Raw genomic sequence first — 21885 nt, 5'->3', positions numbered from 1 at the left:
GGGGCTGAACTGCCTACTCCCGCTCCTAGTTCTTATGTTCTTATGTAATAAAGATACAGATGAGCGCTTCAGCAGCAGATAAGCTGAGGCAGGGACAATGCCAAGCAATGTTATGGAGGTGGAAAAAAGCTGTGCTAGCATGGATATGAGGCTGCATATATAATTTTGCCTGCTTGTGTGGGTTCATTGAATTTCTTTCAGCACTGCACCCAGGTGCTCAGGGCTTGCCTCCAGGGCAATTTGCTCCATTGCATTCTGGACATTTGTTCTGAAGGGCCTCCTGGCCCCCTGCTGATATAGGAGATATTTCCTTTGTTTCCTCCTTTTCCACGAGGCTGTCCCGTACAGCGTCCAAAAACCTGAGGGCCTGCACTTGCCAATGTTGTTGTTGAATTAATATTTCCTCGTTCAAATCCAGCTGACAGAGCAATTGCTCCAGCCACAATGTACCTCCTATTTAAGAGGTACAAACTAGCTTTATCTGGTGTTGGCCTCTAGCGCAGGCTTCCAGCCAGTGAACCGCCTGGTTAGCAATCGCTGGTACTGCTGCTATTTAAAAGAGCAGGTAGTATGAAACTCATGTGCTGCCTACAATATAACCGATAGGCAAGGCCTAATTGCTCCTGGTGAGCCTGTGGCCAATTCCACACCCGCTAGGGGTCGAGTGAGAAAAAAAGACGTGAAAAATATGAAAAATGTCCAGGAAAGGCTGTATATTTCTAGTTAAGCAAGATGATCAAACTGCTGCTCTGATGGTTTACCTGGATAAGGTAGTTGTGAGCTATTTTGTATAGATTGGTGGATTTGAACTGAATAGGAGCTTTGTTGAACGAGGGGAGAGGAGGCTGAGTTGCTTCATTGAGCTCAGGTGGCAGTTGTCCAAGGAGGTCAAGGCATGGCTGTCAGTGAAAGAGTGTGTGGTAGTGGTCTAGGGAGGCAAGTGTATGGCTGTGCCAGGGAAGGATGTTGAGGTACCGATGGAAGGTCAATATCTGCTGAAAGCAAGGTGGCACGGTGGCGCAGTGGTTAACACTGCTGCCTCACGGTGCTGAAAACCTGGGTTTGATCCCTGCCCCATGTGGTGCCTACGTGGGTCTCACCCCCACAACCCATAGATGTGCAGAGTCGGTGGATTGGCCACTGCTAAATTGTCCCTCAATTGGAAAAATAATTTAAAAATCAATCTTTAAAAAACAAATCTGTTGAAGGCAGCTCAGGAATGATAGCGGGAGAGACCAAAGTCCATTGATGGCAAGTTAATGGTGAGTAGGGAAAGTTGAGGGTGACTGTCGGCAGGTCAAGAGTGACAGAGGGAGGGTTGAGGATGACGGTTGGCAGATCAGGGTGATGGGCGGTGGGGCAGGTGTAGGTTGACAGAGTTGATCCTGAGCAATCGTGGGTGGCTCACGGGTCACAGAAGGCAGGCTAGGGTGATGGAATGAGGTTAAAGGGTGAAGGAGGGAAGGTCAAAGGTGACTGAGGAAGGATATAAAGTGATGGTTTACAGTTCCACCTCCAGGTGCGGCAGATGGGGAAGGAATGGCAGCAATTCAAATTCAAAATCCACCTTTCAGGCAGGCAGAATGACGATGCTGGCTTGCAGAGTGGATGCTGTTTAAATGTGGCACCTGGAAGTTCAACCACTCGGAGGTAACAGTGAGGTTGATGTATAAGTTGACCATTGAAGCCTCCAAAAAACATTCCAAAAATGAGAGTTGACTTATATGCCGTGCATAAAACCAATCTGGGATGATTGTCTGAGCGGAACGGGTAAAAAGGATGGTCATGAGGATTTTAAACTAGTAAATGGGGGATAGGGGGAGACCTCACAGGAAGTCAATACAGTCCCAAAAACAAGTGGCAGGGCACAGGGTAAAGAAATAGTCAGGAACCCAATTTCAGGATCCGCAGATAATGGCAAAACGACAAGAAGTATACAGGTTAAATGAGAAGAGAGAAATAATAAACAAGGGAATAAAGAATCAGTGCTGAGGGACTGGTTAGGGGGTACAGACCAAGTAAGAGTTCTATATACTAATATATGGATTGTAAGGAATAAACTAGATGAGCTGCAGGTGCAAAGTCAAATGGAAGATTATGATGTAGTAGCTATTACGGCACTGTGAACTACCTATACCCGGTTATAAAGTTCACAGGAGGGACAGGGAAGATACAGAGGGGGTAGAGCAGACTTACTGATTCAAAATACTATCACCTCAATAGTGAGGGTGGATATAATGAGGGGAAAGCATCCAGTGGAGACCATGGCCGGGATTCTCCACTATCCGGCTGGGCGGGCCATACCGGCGCCGAGGAGTGGCATGAACCACTCCGGCGTTGGGTCGCCCGGAGGGTGCGGAATCCTCAGTACCTTCAGGGGCTAGCTGGCCGGCAGGGTTGGCGCCCCGCCAACCGGCACCGAAGGGCCTCTGCCGGCCAGCGCGAGTTGGCGCATGCGCGGGAGTGCCACGTGTTCCGGCATGATCCCAGCACACGCGCAGGGGGGTTCTCCGTGCCGGCCATGGCGGACCGTTACAGCGGCCGGCGCGGAGGGAAAGAGTGCCTCCATGGCACAGGCCCACTCGCAGATCGGTAGACCCCAATTGCGGGCCAGGCCACCGTGGGGGCCCCCCCATGGGGCCAGATCCCCCCGCGCCCCCCCGAGGACTCCGCAGGCCGCCCACAGACCGAGATCCCGCCGGTAAGGACTTTGTTTGATTTACATCAGCGGGACTGGCCAAAAACGAGCGGCCACTTGGCCCATCGCGGAGCGGAGAATCGCTGGAGACTGGTGCAACGTGATTCCTGCCCCACCGAAAAATCAGCGCCGGACAATCCAGCAGCTGGCGTCGGGGCGGGATTCACATCGCCTCCCGGTGAATCTCCGGCCCGGTGGGGGGTCGGAGAATCCCGCCCCATATGAGTGGAAATGAGGAACAGAAAATAATCTAAAACTAATGGGTGTTGTGTATTGACCCCCTGGCAGTTGTTCTGAGGTGTTAGATTGTATAATTGCAGATATTAGGCAAGTGTGTAACGAAGGCAGAGTAGTATTAATGGGGGATTTTAACTTACACATAGATTGGGAGAGGCAGAAAGCTGTGAATTTCTGGAATGTGTCCGGGATAGTTTCCGACATCAATATGTTCTAGATGTAACTAGTGACAGGCAATATTAGATTTAGTTATGAGTAATGAGCCAAATTTAGTTTGTGGCCTAACTGGGCATGAACATTTATCAAATAGTGATCACAATATGATCGAATTCAATGTTGCGTTTGAAAGTGAAAAGTATGAATCAGCGACCAGAATTTTAGACTTGGTAAAACTTTAATGGGATGAGACGGAGATTGTCCATGGTACACTGGGAAGATCTGTTAATGGGTCAAACGGCTGAAGAACAGTGAAAAATATTTAAAGAAACATTTAATATGATACAGAGTGAGTATTAAACCCCTGAGAGGAAAAAACTCCACTTCACAAAATAAACAGCTAACTAAAGAGGTTAGGGACAGCATAAAACTAAAAGAGAGGGCTTACAAAAATGCAAAACATAGATCCAGACAAATGGGATAGATACGAAGACCAGCAAAGCAACTTAGCAACAAAGAGCTACTAAAAGGGATTATGAAAAGAAACTTGCAAAGGACATCAAAATCAATAAGAAGAAATTTTATCGTTATTCTGCAGGTGATCAAGGGCAATGTGGGCCCACTATTGTCATTGATAATGGGGAAATGGCAGCCATGTTGAACAATTACTTTATCATAGAATTTACAGTGCAGAAGGAGGCCATTCGGCCCATCGAGTCTGCACCGGCTCCTGGAAAGAGCACCCTACCCAAGGTTAACACCTCCACCTTATCCCCATAACCCAGTAATCCCACCCAACACTAAGGGCAATTTATCATGGCCAATCCACCTAACCTGCACATCTTTGGACTGTGGGAGGAAACCGGAGCACCCGGAGGAAACCCACGTACACACGGGGAGGATGTGCAGGCTCCACACAGACAGTGACCCAAGCCGGAATTGAACCTGGGACCCTGGAGCTGTGAAGCCATTGTGCTATCCACAATGCTACCGTGCTGCCTCAGTATTTACAGTTGAAAAGGAAGATAACTTGCTGGATGTTCTAAAAAATTAAGTCACTAAAAGGTTGGGATTTAATATAATTAAGTACAGCATCAAAAACTAGGATGTCAATGGAGCTAAAGAGTGGCAAGTCCCCAGGACCTGATGGTTTCCATCTAAGGGTATTACAGGGAGTCGGGGAACATATTGCAGATGCCCTAACTATAGCCTTCAGAGTTTCCTAGATTCAGGAGTAGGAAAATCCTGGATTGGAATCCTGGATGTCACTTCACTTTTTAAGAGGGGTAAAAGGGGAAACCAGGGAATTACAGACTGGTTAGCTTAACATATGTGGTGGGGAAATTGCTGGTGTCGATAATCAGGGATAGGTGCATAGATCTTTAAAATACCACAAACAAATTCAGAAAATAATCAAAAAGGCTAATGGAATGCGAGCCTTTATATCTAGAGGATTGGAGTATAAAGGCATAGACGTTATAGAACATAGAACATAGAACGATACAGCGCAGTACAGGCCCTTCGGCCCTCGATGTTGCACCGACATGGAAAAAAAACTAAAGGCCATCTAACCTACACTATGCCCTTATCATCCATATGCTTATCCAATAAATTTTTAAATGCCCTCAATGTTGGCGAGTTCACTACTGTTGCAGGTAGGGCATTCCACGGCCTCACCACTCTTTGCGTAAAAAACCCACCTCTGACCTCTGTCCTATATCTATTACCCCTCAATTTAAGGCTATGTCCCCTCGTGCTAGCCACCTCCATCCGCGGGAGAAGGCTCTCGCTGTCCACCCTATCTAACCCTCTGATCATTTTGTATGCCTCTATTAAGTCACCTCTTAACCTTCTTCTCTCTAATGAAAACAACCTCAAGTCCATCAGCCTTTCCTCGTAAGATTTTCCCTCCATACCAGGCAACATCCTGGTAAATCTCCTCTGCACCCGTTCCAAAGCTTCCACGTCCTTCCTATAATGAGGCGACCAGAACTGTACGCAATACTCCAAATGCGGCCGTACTAGAGTTTTGTACAACTGCAACATGACCTCATGGCTCCGGAACTCAATCCCTCTACCAATAAAGGCCAACACACCATAGGCCTTCTTCACAACCCTATCAACCTGGGTGGCAACTTTCAGGGATCTATGTACATGGACACCGAGATCCCTCTGCTCATCCACACTACCAAGAATGTTACCATTAGCCAAATATTCCGCATTCCTGTTATTCTTTCCAAAGTGAATCACCTCACACTTCTCCACATTAAACTCCATTTGCCACCTCTCAGCCCAGCTCTGCAGCTTATCTATGTCCCTCTGTAACCTGCAACATCCTTCCGCACTGTCTACAACTCCACCGACTTTAGTGTCGTCTGCAAATTTACTCACCCATCCTTCTGCGCCCTCCTCTAGGTCATTTATAAAAATGACAAACAGCAACGGCCCCAGAACAGACCCTTGTGGTACGCCACTCGTAACTGAACTCCATTCTGAACATTTCCCATCAACTACCACTCTCTGTCTTCTTTCAACTAGCCAATTTCTGATCCACATCTCTAAATCACCCTCAATCCCCAGCCTATCCCCAGTTATGCTGTAGCTATATGTGGTGGTATGATTTGCATAGCTGTCTGCCATTGGTGCAGAACACCAGCTTACCATTGGCCCTGGTCGGTCATGTGCCTCTCGACCAATTGGTTGAGACCAGTCATGTGACGGCTCTCCGATTGGTCGAGAGGCTGAGTTAACCACGCCTCCATATCGAGGTATAAATACCCAGAACGCCCGGCGGTCGTCCATTTACTGTAGTCGACCGCAGGGCTAACTTCTATCTTATTAAAGCCTAACTTTTGTACAGCAACTCGTCTCGCGTTCGATTGATGGTTCATCAATATACAAAACCCTAGTTAGACCCCACTTGGAGTGCTGTGAGTCGTCCTGGGCACCATACCTTAGGAAGGATATTTTGGCCTTGAAGGGAGTGCAACATAGGTTTACAAAATGACACCTGGACGACAGAGATTAAGTTACGAGGAGAGATTACACAAATTAGGCCTGTTTCCGCTGGAATTTAAAAGGTTAAGGGGTGATCTGATCAAAGTCTTCAAGATATTAACAGGAAAAGACAGGATAGATAAAGATAAGTCGCCACATTCCGGTGACTGAGGGAGAATTTAGAATGTCCAAATTACCTAACAGCACGTCTTTCAGAAAGTGTGGGAGGAAACCAGTGCGCCCGGAGGAAACCCTCTCAGACACAGGGAGAACGTGCAGACTCCAGACAGAGACCCAAGCCGGGAATCGAACCTGGGACACTGGAGCTGTGAAACAACAGTGCTACCCGCTGTGCTACCGTGCTACCCACATGGAAGCACTTCTTCAATCAAAGGTGGTGGAGGTTTGGAACGGTCTCCCACAAACAGCAGTTGAAGCTAAAACAGTTGTTAATTTAAAATCTGAGATAGATAGATTTTTGTTCAGCAAAGATATTAAGGGATATGGGCCAAAGGCAGGTATATGGAGTTAGTCCAAAGGTCAGTAATGATCTTGTTGAATGGTGGGTCACACTCAAGGGGCTGAATGGCCTACCCCTTTTCCTATAACCCGCCAGTGTGGTAGCCATTTTGAAATGCGAAAAAGAAACACTGGAATTCATTTTAAATTAATGTGGCATGGTTTATTGAATAAAGTAATTGTACGAAGATGCCTTTAACCACAATAAAAGCGATTTAAAACCACCAAATTAATTGTCTTTGGCATCTGATGAAAAAGTTAATCAAATTCATTCTGAGTCACTTTGGCTTTGGCAAATCGCAAGGATTCCGTCTGGGTCTGGTTTCAGAATCATTCTTGCACAACAAATCATCTTTCTCTCCATCTATTGAATTGGATATTCTGCATTTTTTGAACAATCTGATGCTACTTTGCGCATTAATAGCATCCCACGATTTGATGATGAAACCACGCAAAACATCAAGTATGGCATTTACACTCTTTATGAAGCATTTCTCTCTGTCAACCACCCACTTGTTATCACTTCTCTTTGTTGTTCGTCATAGAATCCCGACAGCGCCGAAGGAGGCCATTCGGCCCATCGTGTGTGCACTGACCCTCTGAAAGAGCACGCTGCCTCGGCCCACATCCCTACCCCATCCCCGTAACCCCACTCAACCATTGGACACTAACGGGCAATTTAGCATGGCCAATCCACCTAACCTGCACATCTTTGGACTATGGGACGAAACCGGAACACCCAGAGGAAACCCATGCAGACACCGGGAGAACATGGGGTCTGCTCAGCGTGGGTGTGTCTTAAATTCCTGTCTCTTTGTTACACAGCTTGTATCGCCCACTTGATCCCATGCACCCAGTTATATTGTATGTAAAGCATGCAATTATGGGGGGATAATTGAGGCTGATTACCAATGCCAGTATAGCATTTCATAGCTGAAGAGGGGGTGAATGAGGGGAGGGGAATGTTGTATTATTTGCCCAGAATATGCAAAAACACATTTTGGGGGCTGAAAGAAGTAGTCTAATATGCCAGGTTGACTTCTACACTGCGACCTATAGTTTTATTTATTCGCAGAATGTGAGCATCACTGGCAAGGCCAGTCTTTGTTTCCCATCCCTAATTACGCTTGAAGCTGAGTGGCTTGATGGGCAATTTCAGAAGGTAGTTGAGAGTCAACCACTTTGGATCTGTGGATCTGAAGCCACACGTAGATCAGACTGCGTAAGGGCTGCAGATTTCTTTCCCTAAAGAACATTAGCGAACCAGATAGGTTTTTGCAACAATCAATGATAAATTCATGGCCACCATTACTAAGGTGAGCTTTCAATTCCAGATTTATTAAAGGAATTTAAATAGCTGTCATGGTGGGATTGGAACCTGTGTCCCCAGCGAATTAGTCTGGGCCTCTGGATTACTAGGCCAATGGCGTTACCACCTCACCACCATCTCCCCCTCTGGTACTTTTGAGCCTGGCCTAATTTCACTGTTGAAGAGGTTTCTTCGCTTCTATACTTCCTATTTTCCTGCACAAGGTGTTCCTTACCATTATAAAGCTGTTGGTTCTGCTGTTAATTTGTTGTCCACAAAAGGACCAGCGCTGAATTCAAAGAGTCATGAATACATTCATACTGAGGTAAAGCAGTTCATTTTGATAGCAATGCTGTACACGATTCCATTTGTGTGTGTAGGAATAGGAGTCGCAGCAGTGAGCCTCGTAAAGATAACATTATTGTACAGAAAAATAAAATTTCATTGAGATTCATGTCAAAGGGCTGAGAGGGTACTTCCATTTCCATTTGACATTACATTGGCATTGGAGCACTGCCAAAGCAATTGTCGGGAGTGGCAACAATTTCCCCCTGTTGATATGTTAAGACAATGTACATTGTCTCAGGAACAGTTGCGCATGAGAGGTTGCCTGAAATGGTTTCACAAAAAACTCACATCTTGTGTATTATCATAGTTGTGTTTCGGCTAGAATTGCAAGGTTTTCCACTCTTATCAACTGGATTGTACAGTTATTTGTAACCAGGAGGAAGCAGTCTTGTCCTACAGTGGTATATCTAATTTGCTGAGTTGCAGGCTGATAATCATTACCAATGCTCTGGTAACAAGCAAGGGGGTAAAGGGGAACCTGTAGATGTGGGGGGGGGGGAGCGATTCTACAAAATGGAGACTAAGTGTTTGCGCCGTCGTGAACGCCCTCGCGTTTGACGACGGCACAAAATGAGTGTGGGGATGACCGACTCTGTCCCCCACAGGGGGCCAGCACGGCGCTCGAGCGGTTCACACCAGCTCCAGCTTGCCTTCCCGGCGCCAAATGGGCAGTTGGGCCACGCCAACCCGCGCATGTGCGGGGGACTTCTTCAGCGCGCCAGCCCCTACGCAACATGGCATGGGGGTTCAGGGGCCGGCCGCGCAGCAAAGTAGGCCCGGGGAGGGGGAGGCCAGCCCACCAACCGGTGGGCCCTGATTGCGGGCCACACCCATCGGAGGCTCCTCCCGGTGAAGGAGCGCTTTTCCCCGCCCCACAGGCCACACCCCGACCCCTCGCGCAGAGTTCCTGCTGGCAGTGACCAGGGGTGAACGGCGCCGGCGGGACTCTGCTATTTCCGCGCGGCCGCTCGGCTCATCCGGGCCGGAGAATTGGCGGTCCCGCCAATTCCAGCGGCCCGTGGCTGGCGCCGCGTCAAATGCACCGGTTCAAATGGCACCGATTCTCCACGCCTCGGAGAATCGCGAGCCGGCGTCGGGGCGTCATGGCGTGGTTGCGCCGATTCTCCTTCCCGGTGCAGGGCTCGGAGAATCGCGCCAGTGGTGTACTTATATTTCCAAAAGGCAATCATTCAGGCTCCACATCAGATATTATTGCACAAAATAATAGTTCATGGTGTAGGGGGTAAAATATTAGCATGAATAGAGGATTGGTTAGGTAACAGGAAGCAAACAGTGGGTAATTTTTGGGTTGGCAAGTTATTACTAGTGGAGTGCCACAGGGATCAGTGATTGGACCTCAATTACTAACAATATATATCAATAACTTGGATGAAGGGACTGAAGATATGGATGCTAAATTCGCTGATAACGTAAAGGTAGGTAGGAAAATAAGTTGCCAAGATGACATAAAGGCTGGGGTCCTCCATTCGGGAATTTCGAAGTGTTCCCACCAGCGGATAATCGGAACTGGTTAGGTGCAACCCTGACTTGCCATTCCATGGCACTTGGGAAATTCTTGTTTTCCAAATCGTGTTTCCCATGCCATTCCATGGCACGCCCGGATCGGGGCTGGAACTGAGAGCGGTGGGACCCAATCTCTCTGACAGGTCCTGCACCTCTGAGATCAGAGTGGCCTTTCGGTTCCCCTGACTCCCATTCAACTCCTCCCTCACCCCCAGGCTGCCCTTTCAGGCCCTGCCTCCTGAGAAGATTCACTTGACTGATTCCAGGGATGAAGGAGTTATCTTAAAAGAAAAGGTTAAGCTGGCTGGCCTATATGCTCATTGGAGTTTAGAAGAATGAGAGGTGATCTGATTGAAATATGTAGGGAGCGATCTAACCAAATTGCAACAGTGCATATAGTTGGGTGTTTCCTGGCGCTCGCAGTGGCGAGAAACCCCATGCTATCTATCTGGACTTTGTTGCAATTCGGGGCCTCAGTGGGGAACGCCCCACTGAGGCCGCATTAGTCCTGTTTCCTGCATTGAGGAGATCGGCTCGCTCAGTGCAGGAAGAGATTGGGACACTATTTTAAAATGGTGCCCCGATCTACTACCCCTTCGTGCAAGCCCCAAAGCCCCCCGCAAGCCCCAACTCACCCATAAAGGAGCTCTCGGGGCTACCCCCCCCCCCCCCCCCCATCCCCTCTCCCCCTCCCCCCTGCACATCACCTCACACAGTCAGGGCACCTCCTGGCCCGATCTCCGCCACGTGCAAAATGCCAGCCTGGCATTGTGACACTGGCAGCTGACTGACACCCAGGTGGCACTTCCAAGGTGCCAAGCTGCTGTGCCATGGTGCCAGGCTGGAAGTGCCATCGTGCCCAGGTGGCACACTGCCCAGAGGTCAACCACCCTCGGGCTCAGATCCCCTGGGCGACCCCCCAAGTGCCATTCTGTCTGGTCCCCATTTAAGGGAATGGCGCTCACCGAAGGTCTCTGAGGAGAAGGAGTTAGGCTGGCAGTGCCAAGGTGCCATCTGGTACTTTTCCCATGGCGGGGATGGGCCCGAGGTACCCTGTACGTGTGAGGCTGGGCGCTGCGAGGTCCAAGGACCAACTTATAGGTGGGTTGGGGCTTGGGGGTTGTGTCAGGAAATCGAGAGATTGGACGCCATTTCAAAGTTCCGGTGAGCGGACTAAATTTAACCTCGGCGGGCGGATTCCCTGCTGAGGCCCCGGATTATAAAAGTGTTGTGATAGACAGTGTGGTATTTCTTGGCGCTGCGAGTGCCGGGAAACACCTGGCTAAATGTCTCGTCACTGGAATCTGTTCCACTTTTGTTAGATCGCGCCCTCTATTTTTATTGTGTAAGATTAGAAAACTACCAATGAAAACTGTAACAGCCAGGCGGATAAATGCTTAAATTTAATATGCATAGCTTAGAGCTGGTGCAACTCATAAATCAGTTGTAGCCAATAAAATATACTGTAAACACAAAGAGATTATGGAGAGGATAGAGCCCCTCCCTTGTGTTGTTTGGGACCAGTCTTCTTGTGTGGTAAGAGCTAAAGATTGTTAGGGAAAGGGATGGGAAGCCAGATAGCTGTTAACACTTTGCTGCGTTTAATTTGCTCCATGCATACAAGTCAGAATTACATTCTAATGTCTGTAGAATTTTAAAAAGTTAATAGGTAATAAGATACCTGTGGAAGAAAGATTTAGATATTTCTATACTTTGCATAGCTAATAAACTTTGAAAAGAGATATAAATAATTCTCACGGTTTTCTTCAAAGCTTTAACGGCAAACATACATATTGCTGCTTGGCTCGGAGTTTAAAATATTCCTTTTTAATAGGAACAATCATTTCCTGGAAACCAGCATCTATACTAATCTATTCTGGTCCTAAATCTATTTTGTATTAAATCAGATCGGTGGCAGGGTCCTCTTTGATGGATAGCCAGCTGCAGCTAAAGTACTTATTGTTCAAGGATGGGTGCCAGTGCAGTAGCAGGCAGCAAATGGACAGCAGTGTGAGATTAGCACAATACATAATTATTAGCCATTCATAGTCAGAGCTGTAGAACCAGATGCTCTTCAACAGATTTTTGAAATTTGATTAAGTACTGCACAATCTGTTACCAATGAAGATTATTCCAACTAATTTTTAATGCTACACTGTAGATTTTTGATTTTTTTTCAGTTACACAAATTAAGTACCACAGTAACATTTTGTAGCTAATTCTGGCAACGTTGATGAAATCACTTTTCTTGTTTACCGACTACGAAATAATTGCAAACTTTTATTTACTACGTATCTCGTGCAGAACTGTTTCTTGACTCTTGATGGGTGGTATCTTGGAGAGGCGGCACGACTCTTAGCAGTCAGCTGCTGAGCCTCACCCCACCCCAGCTCCTCCTCTTTTGAAGAAGGCCCACTGCAACGTGTTCCATTCAGGCACCTAACAGGCCAAGGGTGGACATTCCCCTGGGGCAGAGGTGCAGCTGGCCAATCAGAGGCTGGTAGCTGCTTTGTGGTCAGCAGCACCACGCAGGAGGCACCTGAACCCTCGGATCGAGAGGAGACTCAGCCATTAGTGAGCGATGGCAGGAAAGGGGTGGCGGTCTTGATTGAGGGCAGCGGGTGAAGAGTGGAGTTTCTAACACACTGGTATGGGGGTAGTTCTCAGCAGGGACCTCCCCCTTTCTCTCAATCATGCATTAGTACGTTTGAAAGAGGGACCCACCTCACCCTGGGAACCTATAAAATAACATACCGGGATTGCTTGTCGTGCTCCCCACATGACCAGCTACACACCCACCAATGGGTTAAAATTAGTAGCGGCAGGATGAGGCAGGGCATTAATTGGCGGCGGGATTGGAAGGCTGTCCATTGGTCTTCCTCTCGCAGACTTAATCAGGGTGGAGGCAGCATGGTGTTGGTGTTGCCAGCTTCCCACTGTGAGTAAATGCACCCTCACCGCAAACATGCCATTGGGCAATGCATAGAATTCTGCCCAATGTTGCAGTGTGAAACAGATACTTTACTCAGTGATGCTACTGAGGTGGAGTGAGCAAAATGTTTACATTAGTTAAAGACAATGCTTGATTGCCGTTGCTGCTATCACTGTATGGGGGAGCAGAGTGATCCACAAATGGCAATTGTGCAAAGTAAAGAAACAATTTGTTGTTAAAGTAGTTATCCTATAAGAGGCTCAATCCCCATTCCCACAGTGATCTCCAGTCCATACATTTTTATTTGTGTGGGGTGTATGTATTTAGGTATATGTAAATCATTATTGTTGATGGCTGCTGTTCTGGGACCATTAACTGTAATTTATGGGTGGATTTTTCCCATATTTTTTGAAAGCATCAGGCTCCGACTGAAACCTGGCGTGTAGCTCTCCACCCACAGGGCCAGGTCTTTAGTCCAGATTTTGAGCCATTCTAAAGGAAGTAATTTAGAGGGTGTGGTTTACGGCGTCATTGTGTGTGTCCTGTACTTAACATTGCGGCCCCGGAGGGATCTCCTTGGCTGATTTGCGTATTTTCACACTGTTGTAAACCTCGTCACATCGGCGAGGTTTGAATATTCAGTGAAGGGGGATCATGTGGCGGGAGAATGGGAGAACACGGTAATGAGATTAAAATGTATGTAAATCTGTTACAAAGAGGTTCTCGCCCTTTGTGGGTTACATCATCGGTGAGGGGTATGGAAAGTCAGGAAAAGAGACCTTGCCAGAGATCTCTTGCGAGATTTTACTCCCGCTTTGCCGTTCTCACTGAAGGCCGACACTAGTGCAAAATCACCCCCAACCAGTCAACTCCACCTTCATAACGGTGTGATGTGAAGTGATCTAACGGCCTCATTCTGCCCAACATGGGATGCAATGAGCCAGTAAATCTCGCGGGTGACTTATCACAAGATGTACAATGGTTGTTATGCCTCCCAAGATCGAACAAAATGTTGCGAGGTGTCGGAATCTGGATCTCGCCCTCACTGGGTTTGAGTCAGATTTGCATATTCAAGTGAGCAGTTAAGCGCACTTAAATATGTTTGCGTTGGATTTACCCAAGGTGAGGGATTGAATGACCTCGCCTCGGAGGCTTTCACCAGACGCCGTTTCGCACTGGTCTCCACAAACGGCATAACGGCACTTGGTGGGTGTCCCAGGTGATCGGGGGCCCCCAGGTGGTTAGGCTTTGGGTAGGGTGGTACCCTGGCACCCCGATACTGTGGCACTGGCATCCCTGCACCTGGCAGTGCCACCTGGACACTGGCTGTGCCACCTGGGTACCACCCTGGCTTGCAGTGCTAAGGTGCTCAGGTGACAATTTGCCCGTGCTGAGGATTGGGCCTGGGGGTTCCCTGCTCTCATGAGATGGGGTGCGGCGGCTCGAGGTCACCCTAATTGGTAAGTTGGGCGTTGAGGGGTCCGGAGGTGGGGGTGGGGGGGGTGATGGTGGTTGAGAGATTGAGGCACCATTTTCAATTGGGTCTAAGTGCGGCCTTGGCGGGGTCTTCCTCGCTGACGCCTGAAAAAGAAGCAGATTACCATTTAATAGTGGCGTCGTTCTCGGCGCTGTAAGCATCGGGAAACACCCCGCTATATCCGTCAAAAACGAGACGTTTGTTTCATTAAATCATGCCCGTGGTTAAAGGATTCTAAACCATCTCTGGATTTGATGTAGGCCATCAAATCTCCTTTAGCACGGTAGCACAGTGCTTAGCACAGTTGCTTCACAGCTCCAGGGTCCCAGGTTCAATTCCTGGCTTGGGTCACTTTATGTGCGGAGTCTGCATATTCTCCCCATGTCTGCGGTGGTTTTCTCTAGGTGCTCCGGTTTCCTCCCACAGTCCAAAGACGTGCAGCTTAGGTGGATTGCCCATGATAAATTGCCCTTAGTGTCCAGAAAAATAAGTAAGAAGTCTTACAACACCAGGTTAAAGTCCAACAGGTTTGTTTCGAATCACTAGCTTTTGGAGCATTGCTCCTTCCTCAGGTGAATGAAGAGGTGGGTTCCAGAAACATATATATAGACAAAGTCAAAGATGCAAGACGATACTTTGAATGCGAGTCTTTGCAGGTAATTAAGTCTTTACAGGTCCAGACGGAGAGGTCGACTTGAGTGGGTTTGTGATCCCTTTCGGGATCTTGTCTGCTTTCTTGCATCTTTGTAGAAACTTAATGTCTGTGTCTATATAAGCGATCTTCTTGGAGATCCTGAGGAAGGAGCTGTGCTCCGAAAGCTAGTGACTCTAAACAAATCTGTTGGACTTCAACCTGGTGTTGTAATACTTCTTACTGTGCTCAACCCAGTCCAATGCCGGCATCTCCACATCAAAAAAATAACATTAGCTGGGTTTACTGAGTTACGGTGGAGGTGTGGGCTTATGTAGCATGCTATTTCCAAGAGCCGGAGTAGAGTCGATGGGCCGAATGGCCTCCTTCTGCACTGTAAATTCTATGATTCTATGATTATTCTTTCATGGGATGTGGGTGTCACTGGCAAGCATTTTAGTGGCTTTCAAGGCCATTTCAGAGGACAGTTTAAGAGTCAACCACATTATTGTGTATGTGGAGTCACAGGTAAGGATTGCAGATCTCCTTCCCTAATGGACAGTAATAATAATCTTTTATTGCCACAAGTATGAAGTTACTGTGAAAAGCCCCTAGGCGGGATTTTCCCACCGGACGGCTAAGTGCTGACGCCGGAGTAAAAATGGGAGTGTTTTACTCCAGCGTTGGCGCCCGTTCCGGGACTCTATTCTGCGGCCCACAGGGGGCTAGGACGGCGCTGGATCGGCCTCCGCCGCCCCAGCTGCTGATCCCGGCCTGAACCCGGCGCCGCGGGGTCCACGCATGCGTAGTTGAGCCGGCGCCAACTAGCGCATGCGTAGTGGTCTTCTTCCTCGCGGCAGCCCCGATGCCAAATGGCGCAGGGCTACAGGAGCCAGCGCGGAGGAAAGGAGGCCGGGGGGGGGCAGAGAGGCCAGCCCTGAACAGTGGTCCCCAATTGCGGTCCAGGCCACTCCGGAGGCCCCCCTCCCCCACCCCCACAGGCCGCTCCGGGACCCTTCAACGTCGAGTTCCCACCGGCCCACAGCAGGTTAGAACGGCGCCGGCGGGACTCGGCTTTTTGTTCACGGCCGCTTGGCCCAACCGGCCTGGAGAATTGGCGTGCCGGCCCGGGCCGGAGAGTCGGCGCATACCCCGACCGGCGCCACGCCGACCACGCCAGCGCCGATGTCGCTGATTCTCTACGTTGCGGAGAATTGCGTCCCGGAGCCGGGGCTGCGTGGTGCGATTCTCCGACCCGGGGGGGGGGGGGGGGGGGGGGGGGGGAGAATTCCGCCCCAGCTGTCTAGCCCACTTAGCTAAACCAGCATTTAGGTGAACTGCATGAGCTTTTACTACAGTCAATGATGGTTGTCATAGTCACAATTACTGAGACTATCTTTATGTTCCAGATTATTAATTACATTTAAATTCCACCATTTTGAACCCATTTCTCCAGGGTAATTACCAGGCCCTCTGAATTACTAGTCCAGTGACATTACCACTCCCCCACCATCTCCCCTTGTATATCAAAGGCTATCAATCTCTGATTCTTCACATCGTCATGATTTTATTTTATGGTTCAATCAAATGATTTGCATTTTACACTGTAGGTTCCTGTGCTGCTTGTCACAAAGTACAACGTAAATGTATACCTTAAAATCCCAACAGCATACTGAGAGAATAAACAACATTGTTTTAGGACCGTTAATTATATTTTAATGCACGAACTTATGTTCCATGAAAAATATCATACCTTATATAATTCACTTCCACAGCAAAGATTGCTAATGGTTCAAGATATAACCGTTCTGTTGTCATTTTATGCTTCTAATGGGATCATAAAACAACTTGACTGTCTTCACTGTTAAGAGGAAAAGTGTGGGTCCCAAGAAATAAATCTTTAATATAGAGTTGGTTGTTGTATTTAATCATGATTTAAGTTTTCGCAACTGAATAATGAAAAGTATTTTCAGCTCACTTGGAGTCAATAGGCCACAGCTATAATTCCTTCCAGAACCTACTTTGCAATAATACTAATATATTTATCATAACATTTAAAGTAAAACTTTGCCAAGAAACCCAGTGATCAAAAACTGTAGGCTGGACTTGAAGAATTTTACAATGGTCAAGGTTTGAATGGCAGGAAGTAAATCAATAAGTTCTTGAATTTGGAGCAGATGTTTGCAGTCTTTAGTTACGTTTTAGTTCATTTGAAAACATGGTATTGATTGAGCTGTAGCTTAAATCTCGTTATGAATTTGAAATTAAAGAATTGAAAGGAAAAGTAAGAAGTGGATGAGGAACATCCCAATAACATTTCTGAAACATTTGAAATGGCTGGATGAGTTGAAATTCGTAATTTGATTCTCAAACTCCCAATTTGAATTCACAGAATTACCTTTCCAGTTTATTTGCCTTATATTTCAATTGAATAAAGAGGAGTAAAAGTCTAATCAATCATTCACATGTTACCACCTTGTTACAGCATGAAGGTGTCCCAGAATGTTTCACTGACTAAGATGTTACGGCCTTTGAAAAGATGCAAAGGAGATTTACTGGAATGTACCATAGATGAGGGACATCAGTTATAAGGAATGACCAGGGCATGGATTTTCACAAAGTCGAGGAGATTCCAGGGACATTCCAAAGTGGCGGACGAGACTCCAATCCAGAAGTCCCACCTCCATTTCCAACAGATCACATTTTCACCACAGGAGAACAGGGTGAGATCATCATTACCGTATGTGGGCACACTGAACTCATAAGAACCATTTGAACTGTGTGCTAAGTTCAAAAGGACCTTTTTCACTGGAGCAATGGCCTCATCCCACGGTGTGGAGATTATGAAATTTTACAGAAGGGAAAATAAGGGGGCGGAATTCTCTATTTTTCTGACACCAAAATCAGGAAATGCAATTGAGCGGAGAATAGGGGCGGGATTCTCCGACCCCGCACCGTGTCAGAGAATCGCCGGGGGTGGGGGGGGGGGGCATGAATCATGTGATTCCGGTTGCCAGAGAATCCCCGCGCAATAGGCCAAGTAACCGCTGAGTTCGGCCGAATCCCGCCGGTGTCGTTCTCGTGTGGTCCGACCCGGTGGGATCTCACCGTTCATGCTGCGGTGGGCGGCCTGGTGGGGGTGTGGGGGGATCCGACTCCGGGTGGGGCCTCCACAGTGGTCTGGCCTGCGATCGGGCCTACTGATTGGCGGGCAGGCTTATCCCGGTGGGGCCTATATTCCTCCGCGCCGGGCCCCTGTAGGTCTCCGCCATGTTGCGTCGGGGTACGGAATGTGCCCAACATTTGCCATAGTGTGCTGACAGTTGGCTTCAGCCAGGTCCAAGGGGAGTAGCGGGGTATGGTCAGGAGATGGGCTGTGGGGCCGGGGTGGACGGGCACGGAACACTATTGCCACTGCCGGTAAGGCAGCCATGCTGCTGCGTACGCCACTGACAGCCCACTGTGAACCTAGGGCCACGGGTCATATAGGTGTCCCCCCAGGGCACTCCCCTAGGTACCCTGTGGCCCTAGCCAACCCATCAGTGGGATGGCCATGCTCCAGCAGAAGCAGTGCCATCTTGTTGGCTGGGATGGTGTGTGTGGGGATTGTAATGTGTATATGCAGCTGCAGCTTGTCAGCCTCCCAAGTGTTGATCACGGTCCCGGCGAGTCCCGCATCTTTTTTCATTGGAATCGATTGTGTTCCACGTGACGCCGGAGCTAGCCCCTCCACAGTCACTGAATCGGTCCAGGCTCGGTGCCAGTTTCACTGTCGTGAAAGTCCACAAATCCTGCCCTGCGTCAACACTTAATCCCAGGAACAGAGAATCCAGACCAAGGTCTGCAGGAATTCAAGCTGTCAAATTAGTTAAATGGCCATCCGTTTAAAATCTGCCTGCATCTGTGAGAATTGTAAACAATCTGTTCTGGCATACAAAAAAGGAGCAGGCTATTTTGCCCCTCGAGCCTCCTCCGCCATTTAATAAGATCATGGATTATCTGATAGTTACCTCAAATCTGCAAACCGCCCACCCCTGATAACCTATTGCCACTTGCTTACCAAGAATCTATCCACCTCTGCCTTATAAAAGTCATAGGCTCTGTTTCCAATGCCTTTTCAAGAAGAGAGCCAAAGACCCACAACCCTCTAAGAGAATAAAATTTGCCTCAACTCCATTTTAAATGGGCAACCCCGTATGGTTAAACAGTGATCCCCTAGTTCTAGATTCTCCCACAAGAGGAAACATTGTCTCCATATCCACCCTGTCAATATCGCTCAGGATCTTATAAGTCAATCAAGTCACCTCTTACTCTTCTAGACTCTAGCGGATACAAACCTAGACTGACCAAACTTTCCTTATAAGACAACCCTCCCATTCCAGGTATTAGTCTGGTAAACCTTCACTAAACTGCGCCCAACGCATTTACATCCTTCCTTAAATAAGGTGACCACTACAAGACACAGAACTCCAGATGTGGTCTCATTTGTGTTCTGTATAACTGAAGCATAACCTCCCTACTTTTGTATTCAATTCTCCTCCCAATAAATGATAACATTCTATTAGCTTTCCCAATTACTTGTTGTATCTATATACTGGTCTTTTGCAATTCCTGCACTAAGACACCCAGATCCCTCTGCATCTCAGAGCTCTGCAATCTGTCACTATGTAGATAATACGATTCTCTTTTATTGGTTAAACAATCTTGACTGATATCATTGTCGCATTATAATGTTTGGATGTTTTCCACAACCTATCATTATCACAGTGGGGGGTTGCAGATTCACAGTTCAATTGACAACTCAAATGTGTAATTGAAGGAGTAGCTGCCTTTGATGTGAATAATGAATACAAATGTTTCCTTTTATCAGGGATTATGTACTTGAGGGGATTTAAATGTATTGAATGGGCTTAGCTAAATCATAGAATCATAGAACTCAAACAGTGCAGAAGGAGGCCATTCGGCCCACCGAATCTGCACCGAACCTCTGAAAGAGGATCTACCTAGGCCCACTCCCCTGCCCTATCCCCATAACCTAACCTATACATCCCTGGACACTAAGGAGAGATTTAGCTTGGCCAAACCACCTAACATGCACATCTTGGACTTTGAATAAATGGGTATATTTTTTAAAAAGTGAAGTCTGTAATAGGAAACCAGAACTTTGTCTTATTTCATCTCAGCAGGGCTCCTGAGGTCTACCAAAAGCGCATTCTGTAAATTGGCATAGAGGGTGCAATGGAAAATGGGTAGTGGGAGGTATGTGTTGGCTTGAGTTCTCATTAAGTTGAAATTGAGGCTATAACAGCCCATGAGGATGGATGAGGCTCATGAGCTGATGCTAAGTTGGCAAAGGGGCTGTAAGCAGCCATGAGGGTGGGTGGGAGGGCAGGAGTTTACGTGGAGGTCATGAGAGATCTTTGGAAGATACTGCCATTTGTAGCACTTTTTGCCACGTTGGGTATGGTGAGCAGTGAAATTCCCCAACTCCTGCCACCTGACCAGGGTGCAAAAATCCCGGTCGGGGGTGGGTGGGTGGGGGGGGGGGGGGGGGGCAGTGGGGGCTGTAATTAAAATAAAAAAGTGCTGGAAAACACTGATGACTTTGCATCTGGAGAAGCTTGGGGTGTTGAGAGAGCAAGGAAGGTTAGGGGGAAAATCAAGATAGGTATTCAAAATTATAGGAGGTATAATTCTGGTAGATTGGAGAAACTGGCAGGAGGAGGCAGTGGACGTGGTTTAAAATAATTACCAAAAGGCCCAGAGGGGTGATGAAAATAAATTATTTTCACAAAGCCCTGTTATTATAATCTAGAATTCACTGTAAAAGCAATTTCAGTAATAAATTTCAAAAGGGGATTGGATAGGAAAGGTTTCCAGGACTATGGGAAGAGTCAGCGAGTGGGACTAATTGGATAGCTCTTCAAAAAAAAAAGCATTGTTACAATGGGCTGAATGGCCTCCTTCAGTTCTGTAAGATTCAAACATCAATCAGTAATTTTTGAAGTACACTCACTATTATGCAGGGAAAAGTCTGCATGCAGCAAGATCCCCTAAACAGCCAATGAGATGAATGAGTGATTCTTTTTTTTACTGATGTTGGCTTAGATATGCCCGTCAGCCAGCACATCAGACGCACTCAAAAAAGAAATGCCGATCTGGTGGCATCTGTGGAGCGAGAAACTGTTTTGGGTCAATGGCCTTTTGTCAGAGCTGGAGAAAGTTAGAGATGAACAGGTTTTAAGCAAATACAGAGGCAGAGAAAGAATGTGGGAAGACGAAAAAGGAGGGTCGATGACAGGATGAAAGGCAAGAATCATTAAATGACAAAAGGGTGATGGTTCAAGGCAAGTGGAAGGAGTAAGGAGCAAGTAAAAAACTCATCTTGAGGAGGTGTAAATGGGAAAACACCATCACATCCAAAGCTGCTGTCCAAAAACAAATAAAAAACAAAAAAGAGAAAAAGAAATGTGAGCAGAGGTTAGGATCTGAAGTTGTCGAACCCAGTGTTCGGACCAGAAGGCTGTAAAGTGCGTAATTGAAAGATGAGGTGCTGTTCCTTAAGCTCACATTAAGTTCCATTGGAACAGTGTTGGAGGCCAAAGATAGAGAGGTTAGGGCTGCGAGTGGAGCAGAAAATTCTCCTGACAACCTCAACTGCTACTGTCTTTAATTCAGATTTTCAGCATCCAGACTTTTGATTTTGCCCCACAAAAACTCTTCGTTCATCTCTAAATAGTGCCATAGGACCTTTTACCTGAGCAACCAGGTGAGGCCTTAGTTTAATATATCATCTGAAAGATAACCCATCCATCAATGCAGTACTCCTTGAACTTCAAGCAGAAAGTTTACTCTATAATACACAGCTTCACACAGCACTGCGAAGAGCCTTGCAACATGTACTTTTTTTAAAAGAAACGTAGGAATGTATGAGGTGATGAATGGACTTTGTGGTATGTGCTCATTTCAAAAGTTCCAAAAATACCAGAGAATCTCATGTCCCTTAATATTTTCCAGAAGATTAACTCATTCCCACTTGAAGTAGCTAATGCTGCCT

At 47.3% G+C, this 21885-nt stretch overlaps 1 protein-coding gene across 6 annotated transcripts in view; it reads left to right on the top strand.

Moving 5' to 3' along the window:
* The window catches only part of LOC119966112 (retinoic acid receptor beta-like), a 279552-nt gene that overhangs the window by 110954 nt on the left and 146713 nt on the right, over nucleotides 1–21885 (top strand). The gene's annotated exons all lie outside the window — the stretch shown is intronic.

The sequence above is a fragment of the Scyliorhinus canicula genome, chromosome 5 (genome assembly GCF_902713615.1).
Source record: "Scyliorhinus canicula chromosome 5, sScyCan1.1, whole genome shotgun sequence".
In the NCBI taxonomy this organism is placed as follows: Eukaryota; Metazoa; Chordata; class Chondrichthyes; order Carcharhiniformes; family Scyliorhinidae; genus Scyliorhinus; species Scyliorhinus canicula.
Note: the sequence above shows the minus strand (reverse complement) of the source record. Positions and strands in the feature narration are given on the sequence as shown.